Source organism: Charadrius vociferus, unplaced genomic scaffold (genome assembly GCF_000708025.1).
Source record: "Charadrius vociferus isolate BGI_N301 unplaced genomic scaffold, ASM70802v2 scaffold1077, whole genome shotgun sequence".
Lineage (NCBI taxonomy): Eukaryota > Metazoa > Chordata > Aves > Charadriiformes > Charadriidae > Charadrius > Charadrius vociferus.
In genome coordinates this window covers 1,372,187-1,382,632 of record NW_009649168.1, presented here as the reverse complement: position 1 = coordinate 1,382,632, position 10,446 = coordinate 1,372,187, and positions in this window count along the sequence as shown.

Here is a 10,446-nt window from a genome sequence, read left to right as displayed (position 1 = left end):
AGCTGGGGGAAAAACAAACAAACAAACAAACAAACAAAGCAAAGCCGAAGTAAAATTAGATGTACCTTCCAGCCCTTTTCTCAGAATTTGACAAGAACAGTTATGATAGTCACAGATCACAAGTAATCTTAACTTTTTTAGCTACAGCCTGACAAGTTCTTTCCAATCTCAGACCTTTAATTGAGATATTACTAACCACTAAACAGAAAAGAAGTGTAAGCAGGCCATTAACAACATATGACAAACTAACTTTTTCCCCACTAAAGCATATTCCATGGAAATTTTCACTAATGAGTGATAAAATGCTGACACAGAAAAATAAAAGGAGCTAAAGGGTTTGAAAAGGTGACACATGTAAGAGAACATGAGCTCTAGAATCAGCCAGAGATGCTAAAATAATCTCACTGGTTTAAAAATAATTTTCTAAGGAAAGCATCTTATAAAATGTTCAAGAGAAAAAAAGAAACAGCTGTGCATACCAGGCATACCGCTACATTTTTTACAGCTGGCTTAGAGGCATGATGGAATGGGAACACTGCCAAGAATTAAATAATAGATTCAAGCAAATTACAATAAAGAACATCAGCAAAGAGTTAAAATCTATGCATCCCCACTTTATCTGCCTGTTGTGCTGACCTAATTTCTCAGACCTGCTGGGGGATCCCAAGAACAGGGCTTTGATTAGCTCTGAGACAATTCCAGGGTCTACTCTATAGCCTCTAAACTACAAACTTTACATGACAGTGTCTACAAACATATGGACATCACCCTCCAGTCTCTTCCAGCTGTCAGTTTCCCCTAGCAAAAGCCATTACTTACACTGACTGGTTTACCCTGTCGCTGCAACAATGCGAGTCTGGAAAGACCAACTTCTTTGTCAGCTGAATTCTTCCCTATTACAGGAACCCGATTCTGCTTTGAGCTGGGAGAGGCAGTGACCCAGCACAAGCTCCGTGTGTGCTTTATACTCTCCAGGCTAATTCCAGGCTGATCTTACTGTTTATATAATTGCATCTGAATTGCTGCTTTCTTATCGCATAGTCATCTATTGAAAATTCATACTGAACCACAAAGCAAATGTGATAGGAACAAATGTGTCCATAATATCCTAACCTGGAAACTGGAGCTGGAAATCTAATTATTTTAACAGTCACTCTCTTCTCTGGCTTTTAAACTAACCACTGCTTTAAAAAAAAGTTATTATTGATTAATTTAATTGCTACATAGGACAGCAGCATCATGACAGGAAGGCTAGCATGGAAGTGGAGTCATCCTGAATCACATATGACTAATTCTACACCTGTGTTTTGTGGAAGTTTAATGAAGTCTGGTTCACTCAGTTTGCTCATTACCAGACAGGCACAACTGAGAGATGCACACATAAAGTAACAAATCTCAAATCAAAGCAATTGCTCTACAGTGTGGTTAGGTACCGCCTGATTTACCTACTCCAACAAAACACTGAGAAGTTATCTGGCCTTGAACCTACTGACCAAATACTGAAGTAACAAGCAATTCACTCTGAAATACTAATTGATGGGGGAAAAGCTTTTAAGAAGCCACTCGAGAAGCAAAATACTGTGCCGCCACCAGTGAAACAGATGTCCACAGATGAGGTAAAACACTCACGTTTAGGGCTTTGCGGAACACCTGGGAGGAGCAAAAGTAAGAAAGGGTCGAGTCAGCATACACATCTTGCACTGATTCAGCACAAAGCCACTGTTCTCTACTGCTTCATCAGCCTCCGTCAGCCTTCCCACTATGCTTATTCACCGCAGCTCTGTTAACACCAACCCTTTCCATTAATCCCCTAACTGCCATTTGGACTTCAATCTGATGTATGTCTTACGCAGGTCAACCACATTCTTGATTTACGTAGCCGTAAGAAAAATGATAAAGTTGAGTTTGAGCTGGTGAACATGGTCACTTTGGGCTGTTGGAGGAGCGATCCAGTCAGTCCCAATTCGTGTTTAGCGAATTCCTGAATAATACTGTCTCCTTTTCCTGTGTTTTCAGACTGCCGCACACAGCTTTGTGTCCTGGATTAATTCTCCAGGGTTTTTTTTGGAAAACATGATAGAGTTCTTGTTCTTCTAAGACCAGCCAAATACTTTCTGTTTTCATGGAGTCTTTAATTATGGGCTAATTTCTACCATACAACTTCTCAGGTATTAAATACAACTCTTTCTGGCTTAAGGACATGAGCAGAGCATTAATTGTACTCTCAGTAACATCTGTCCATCTACACTTAACAACAGAAGCATAACACTGTTACTTTGCTACTATTCCAATACAGTATTTAACTGTATTTTTCTGACGTCTTAAATGCAGTTAAACATACAGGCTATATGAGTATACACATACATACACCCATACGTAGATAACGTGTATATATATACACATACACTCATATACACACATACACACTACATATATATGTATGGGTTTGGTTGTTTAAAACTTTAATCATGGAGAAGAATGTTCATTCTTGGAAAAACCTTAAGAGTATTTCAAAGGAGACAATGATCATGAAAGGAAAAAATTCACAAAACTAAATCCTGGAGAGGACATGAAGTGCCCAAAATAAGAATAAAAAATGGCATTCCTAAAGCAAGAATATCGCATGTGACCCTGTGCGTATAGCTGAAGTAGGTACAGCTGATTTTTTTCTCTGAAGATTTCACAGTGATTTACAAACACAGCTTTGTGCAACTGGAGCTATATTTGTATACACTGGTCCTGACAGGAAGACCCCCACATCCAGGTTTAAAGCGTCCTCAACATATCCTATATGAATATAGGCAGAGGACATATCAGAGTGGGAAGGCACATATCCTTTGCTGCTTCAAAGTGCTAATTTCTCTGATTCGAGAAAAACGGGTGTAACAAGGGGGTGGCAAATTCAGTTAGGGTAAAAGAGGGTTAAGAATTTGCTTTAAGAGGATTTAGGGAAGTGTCTGCAAACATCAATAGCAAAGAAAAAAATTTATAACAATGCTTGATGGTCTATCATAGTGCAGATGAAAAGAGAATACAATCAGTAAAAACTATAGCAATGAAAAAAAGGAAAACAAACAACAATCACTGTTAGAAATGAGAAAATGTAGAAGATTCACATGGGAAGCTGGAGACTAGGAAATAAACTTCTGTCAGGGCAGAGGCCAACAATAATGTTGAGGGACGTTAGTAAATGAAGACAAGCTGTTGATGCAGAGTAAGTGCAAAGTCTTCAGTAAGTAGAAGTGCACTTGAAAATGTAGTGGCTGAACAACCGACACATATTTGAAACAAAAATTATTAAATAAATTGTATAAGGAATAAATATTTTAAAATCAACATCATTAGCTAGCTAATGCTATTTTCAACGAGTCCTGGAATACTGAGGAAATTTCAAAACATGAAGAAAAGTGCTAATATTATGCCAATATTTAAAGAGAGAATGTTGACCTAGGTAACTCTCAACCAGGTAGCCTGACATCTATCCCTGCTAAATCAGGTAAAATAACAGAAAGTTGATACAGGATTTGAGCAATAAAGAATTAACAGATGAGAACATAATTAATGCCTGTCAAGATGGTGTTACATAAAATAGGTCATGCCACACAAACCTGATTTCATTCTTTGAGGTGATTACAAATTGCGTTGTTAAGGCAACTACATAGATGCAATATCCTTAGCTCCATCTGTCCAGAGCCGTACTGCCATGAGGATTTAGAGCTGTTAGGCAGAGTCCAATGTGGTGTATGCTGAATGTTGGGAATTATTAATCACTGGAGCAGGTAGTGTAATTTTAGCAGTGCATTTATTCACTGCAGCATTTTTACCCAGCCTATGAATGCACTGCAGTGCATTACAGAAATATCTGACCAAATATTAAGAATGAAAATTCTTAATTTACCTGGAAGAAAATTTACCTGGAAGAACAATAAATTAGTCTGAGTGGACCTTGAGACTAACGTGACTACTGCTGCTTATACTCAGGTCAGCCCCACACTAATATGGACACAGAACCTCTTGACTACTACCTTTTTTTGCTGGCATCGCATTAGCCTGCCCATCTGTCAGAGGTGCACTGAACATCGCCAGTGATGTACACACTCACATCTCTTCAGTAATTTACACAAACTATTAACCTTGTAGAAAAACTTTCCCTTGATTTTCCTTTTGGATGTGACCGCAGAGTTCATTCAGTACCGGCCTCTGTGAACACTTGATGGGAACGAGATCCCACGACCTACTGGGAGCAGCAAGACAAGAGACCGTGGCAGGACAACGGAGTCCAGTGCGGCAATCTGAGTGCCAGAGGCTTCTTTCATACAGTTCCCTAAAATCCATAGTTAAAAGTCTGATGCTTATGGATACATTTCTTTGGTTGCCCCCCTGCTGACCTGCAGACTATTCAGTGATAGACATTTTTAATGTTCTTTTACAGCCATCAGCTTTGTAGCCCTGTTCTGGAACAGCCAGTTACACTGTTAATTATTTATCTTTAACCTTTCTGTTAACTAAACCAATCCATTCATTGACATCAGTTATTTTACACTTTCATTAAGTGAAAGACAGTATGCTGATGTTCTACAAGAAGTGTTTTAAGTGATCTCTGTAAACAGAATTTAGTAATCATAAAATTCTTGTGTTCATTACCCAGGAATCTCTGTAATGGGCTAGAGAAATTCAGTGCATACCAGAAGCTTTTATATAAATGTAATTTAATAGGATTCCCTGTCACTGACCAGTGCCTAAGATAAAAGCAGGAACAGCGAGGAGAAATTATCACACATTATTCCAGCTCGCTCTTCACCTGTTAGTAGTACAACACAATGAAAACTTTGTGATCTTATGAGCAGGTTAAATTATAGAGCACAGTAGCTCTTTTTTTCCACTGCATATAGTACTGTCCATGCTTGCAAACACAGAATTAGAAGCTATGCTGATGAAAAACAGATAAAGCCAGTCAGATTTCTGAAAGATTAGGACTGGGAAAGATGAGGAATTATTTCCAACCCCATCCTGTTACAGACCTCCACTGATCAAAGGAAACAAGAACCTAATATGCTGCCATAGAAACAAGTGTTTTTGCCAGGTTTTGCATTTAAACAGACTGTGGCTGCTGAATTTTCAAAGCTAATCTGTCTATTGCAAGTCTGTAATAGCTTGAAACACAGCTCTCATCTCTTAAATTTATAGATTCACAGATGACCACTCTTCTCTCTCTTTCCTAGGATTAGCTGCAGCATTTCCAATCAACCACAGATTAAACCAGCAATTCTCTTTGTTGCATGTCATATGCCAACGATCTCCATTTATGGTCTGCAAATACTTCATAACCCTATTTGCTGTTTGGCTCATATGATAGACCACTTTGTATTTGGTTTAATTTCTTTGGAAAGCGCTAGATATTTTTGTTATTCTAAGATCAACAATTGCTACACTGAGGACAACATTTAAAAAAGCCCAAACAACAACAACAAAGAGAAGCCAGAAGCCTTCTGCAATATCATCAAGGATGAGTGACTCTATCCACCCAATATCATAACAACACTAAGGGGTAAAAGCCACAGGCGTTGCTCAGTTTCTGAGGGCTGTAGTGTTCTCCTGATTTGACTGGTCGTCTGATGAGCAGTCAGGAGGTGATCCGACAAGACCATCACCGATGAAGGTCTGGTATGGAGAGCTGACACCATGCATGTGCAATTGACTTGTTTTAGATCAGAATTTAAGGTAATTACATATGCTTAGTACAAACATTGGGGTATATTTCTGTTTTTCCTTTTAGGCTTTGGGCGTGCAGTCCCGTCAGATGCTGTTCATACCCAAGATGCATTCCTCTCTTAGGCAATCTCACATGCCCACCTGAAAAAGAAGTGTCTACCACAGCTGTGACTGACTGTGGAGCCCACCAAAGTGAATGCCTCCCAGTAAGGAAGCCACTCTAAGGTTCCAACTAAAAATTAAAAGGGCTGTAAGGAAGGACAAGGAAAGACTGTTTTTCCTCATGAACTCTTCCCCCAGGATACTCCTGGTAGAAGCAAGGCAAAGTAAATAAAATACTTTGATATCTAGGGACAGAAAAGGTTATAGGAATAACCCTGTTATTTGTAATGTTTGGGGTTCTTTCTTATTAGAGACATTTAATTCCTGTAGCAATTTTTGGTTTTAATACTTTTAGTTTAGAAATTTAAAGGAATATTATTATTACTGGTTTAGAAATAGTTGTTCTATATAAAAAACTATCATGCACACCTGAGGATTTTTTTAACACATCTTTTTAATCAATATTTTAATATCTTCCTTACATATGCTTGGGGAAAACTGTTTAAAGCGACTCTTCCAGCCCAGTGTCCAATTTTGAAAAAGCTGCCTTTTAAAGCCACTGTGAAGTCAGACCAGCAACTGGTGACATGTAACATTCCCCTTCCTCTCATATTCCCAGTTAGTTTCAATCAGGTGAGGTCAGCACTAGTGTGGGTATACTGGCTAATCCCTACCCTGGTGAGCTTCCCTGGTTTCCACGGAGACCTCCCTGAGTTTCGGCTGCCCTTCAGGAGGGTATTGGAGATCCTGAAGGAACAGCACAGCCAGGACATCGGATCTGTTACTCCAGACTATCTGACAGTCCATACACTCCTGCGTTTGTCAGCCTGGGTGAGTTCTAAAAGTGGATTTTCTTAAGATCTGTTCTTACCTTCCGCATTCTATTTTGCCTTCTCTGCACTTGCAGCTTTAAACAAAACAAATTTTTAAATACCATTTGGAAATCAGTAGCATTGAGTGACAATTACAATGTACCTGGAAGCGCTTGCATACGCTAACCCTGTACTGTAGTTTTAAATTCTGGCAGTGGTTACATTCTTCTTTAAGTAAGATACAAAACGTGGGTTTTCTCAAGTTGTCAAAATAACCCCTTGGTCTGATTAGAGATACTTGTAATATTGTATCAAGTTTTGCCACAATTCTAGAGCATTCCCTTTCATGACACAGTACGTAATAAAAAACACTGCTGCTACAATACGCTGTGTGGTTAACAACAAAGAAAACAGACCAAAAATATACATTTTTTGACTACTTGCTGGGAGAAGGCCTTTCTTCATACAGTGCCACCACAAGGTATTGTCTTGCTGAATTTCTCAGTATTACCCATTACAGAAGTTAAATATAAGAACTGGGTAATAACAGGGGTTGGGACATTCATTTAAAAAATACAACTCCTGAGTAAATCCCAACGTGCTGTACTAAGGAAATAACAAGCTAGTAATTTTGAAGTTTCCTGCGCTTAGTAAAGCCACGATGGACAAATGATACTGACTTGGCATTTGAATATTTTATGAGATCCAAGACAAGCGTTAGAATAGGTAAATGCTCATTATTTGTCTTCTCAGAACTGAATTTTCAATTCAGCTTTTTAGGCTTTCCTCTCTTCTGCTTTTGTTTTAGGCTGTTGCAACAAACAGGTATACTAAAAAGTTATTACTTATCATACAGAAAAAATAATTCTCAATGAAAAGCAAGTGTCTACACCAGAAATTTAAGATCAGGCATTAACATATGGCCAGGATTAAGTATTTAAATTGAATTAGCTCTTTTTTTTTTTTTTTTTTTTTAATATATATGTTTTACAAACTATAGACGCAGGGCTATGCAGTTATCCAGTAAGTAAATTAAAGGAAATTTATTTGCTCCCAAGGCAACTCAGAAAAAGGGGAAAGAGCAGATTAGACTAAGACAAATAAACCCACTGTTGAACAAGTAAAGTGAGACAATATAATGAATGGAATTCCACCTATGCATTTTCCAATCCTTTTCGCTTGTTGTTACCTTATGGCAAAGTACTTTGTTCAGGCCAGATTATGTATTTCTCAGAAAACAGACCATACAAACAAAGACACAGAATGGATCTAGAAAAGTTCTATAGCATCCAGTATTTCAGCTAAAGTCAATCAAGCCAAGGTGCAAAATGCAGCTGTCAGCTGGAATATGAAAAGAATCACAATGGAGAGAAGCAGTTCCTCTGCTGTAATAACCACATCACACCTGGCACGTGCTGCATGTGACACCATCCACCACACCAAGAAGCCTTCAGATACCACAAGGCTCAAGCTGGTTGTCACTCTGCCACCTGCATTTTTGTCATTTAAGAGCTGTGAGTCAAGCAACATCAGAAACACTGCAACCAAGCAATCAGCTTTTCGCAACCATACCGGTGAACGTCCTTGAGGCTCTGACTCCAAATCATACAGCCCAGGCTTCAGGTCGTGTCGCTACATACGACAGCAGTGTTCCACTGAACTGTGGGGGCCAGACCTGGCGAACTGAGCTGAAGGCACAGTACAGATGAAGAGCTGTGTCGAGAAATTGATCACAATGTCAGTCTGAAGGACTGGGACATACTGTCCTGTGAATGGGGGGGTTGAGGAGGTGAGAGCAGGAAAGGGACAGAGTCTGCCTTAGAAAAAAAAAAAAAGAAAAATATTTAAAGTACTGGAGAAAAATAAAACTGCACACGTGGTAAATGACAGGAAGAAAGAAAGCAGATGTGGTTGGCCAGAGCATTGCTCACCCTCCTGGAAGACATATTTGACAGAAAAGCAACAGCAGAACTGTGTTCACAGTATTATGAAGGAAAGTAATAATATATCTGAACATTTCCAAATGCTTGCTTTAACTTATGGTAACCTGATATTGACAAACCTCCTGTTGGAAGCTGCAGGTCCTCAGCTGCTCCATTGAAAGAAGTAAAAATTGGTATCTGCAGTCATTATCAATTATATTCTTTCTTGGAAAACATATTATATAGCTCAGACACTGAAGATCACCTCCTCCTTGAAACTGATTAGTAAAGAGCCAGAGTAAAAAAAAGTGACAAAGGAAATACTCTGTTCAGCTGATAACTTAAATTATAGCTACATTTACTGGCGCAGTTTAATATAAATTTTAAAACCTTGTGAAAAAGGCATTTAGAAATAAACTTATCTTGCTAATACTTTTAAAGAAAGCATATGTATATATAACTTTACTTGTAGTAAAAGGGACTATCCAATAACAAATATCATGGCTAATGTCAGAATATAGCCTTTAAAACTTTAATATGTCCACAGATAAATGCATCAATACTTACTACTATAAATAGCTGCTGACTCATAGCTTTCAATTTTTACTTTTTTGAATTGCATCCTACCTGAAAGATTCACAAGCCAAAGCACATGCATTTGTTAATTTTTATTTGCTTTTCCTATGCAAACTGGATTAATGCCCAACATAAAATTGTTTATATTTGCAGTTTTATTTAGTATATATATTCCATTCACAGAAACAGGCACAGTATGAGGCAAATATGATTTTACATCCTTCCTAGTTGGTTACATTGCCTGTAAGCTTTCTATAATGGTACTAACAGTATTTTTGTAATTTTGCAGATGATTTATACAGTACAGCACATAGCATGCTAATGGTATCATGAGCATTATATGATGCGCCATGGATTCGCAACCCTGCCATGACAGTACTGGAACATGATGATGTCCTAACTGATTACTTACCATTTGAGTCTAGATGTGGGCAGTACAGACAGCAATTTTCACCTGTTGAAGACACTTCTCCACCTTCAAGACATTTTAACTACCACAAGACTCACTGTGATGTGCAGAAACTCTTACGATAGTTAATTAGCATTTCTAATTCTTATTGCTTAAGTTTCTTGTCGTTTCTCCTACAATGTCAGATACTGTACAGATACAACTATGCTGAAAATTTCTTACAGTGAGGCATTCAAATATCACATATTCTGGAATTAGCAAAGCTATGAACGTCAGTAGGCTAGGCTTGATGAGGATTTTGAATCTTAACTTCAAGATGACAAAATTATAGTTTCATGGATCTGTATGTGAGCCATAGCTGAGAAGACTAGACAGTCAAAGTCTCATTATACCCAGAAACAACTGGATTTATTTTTAATTGCTCAGTAACTAGCTTAGGAGTTAAGTCTGCATATCTGTTGAAGATGTCCACAACAGCAACAGTCAAAATCAGAAATAAACCATCTTGAAATGAAGTAACAAACATTGGCAGGTATTTAGATCTTGTATAAAACACCACCCCCTATTAAAATAAATGATAAACTGCACATGTATGTTGCATTTCCAGTGAATGCATTTTTTTTCCTGCAAAGTAGCTGAAGAGATATTAGTAAGTAACATCCCAAACTAAAATGAAGAATAACTGACTTTGCATGACATTCTCTGTATCCGATCCAAAAATAAGTAATTGACATATCTGGGTTTAAATGGATTATTTTACGGGACTTATGGTAAAATAATCATTCTTGGAAAGGACAGACATCTGGAATTTGTGCGTTATAAGCAGCTTCTCTGTTCTTCATTTGGTCTAATTTATACTATTTAAGCAGATACATTATAAAAACAATATTCTGCAAACATATGAAGTATCTTT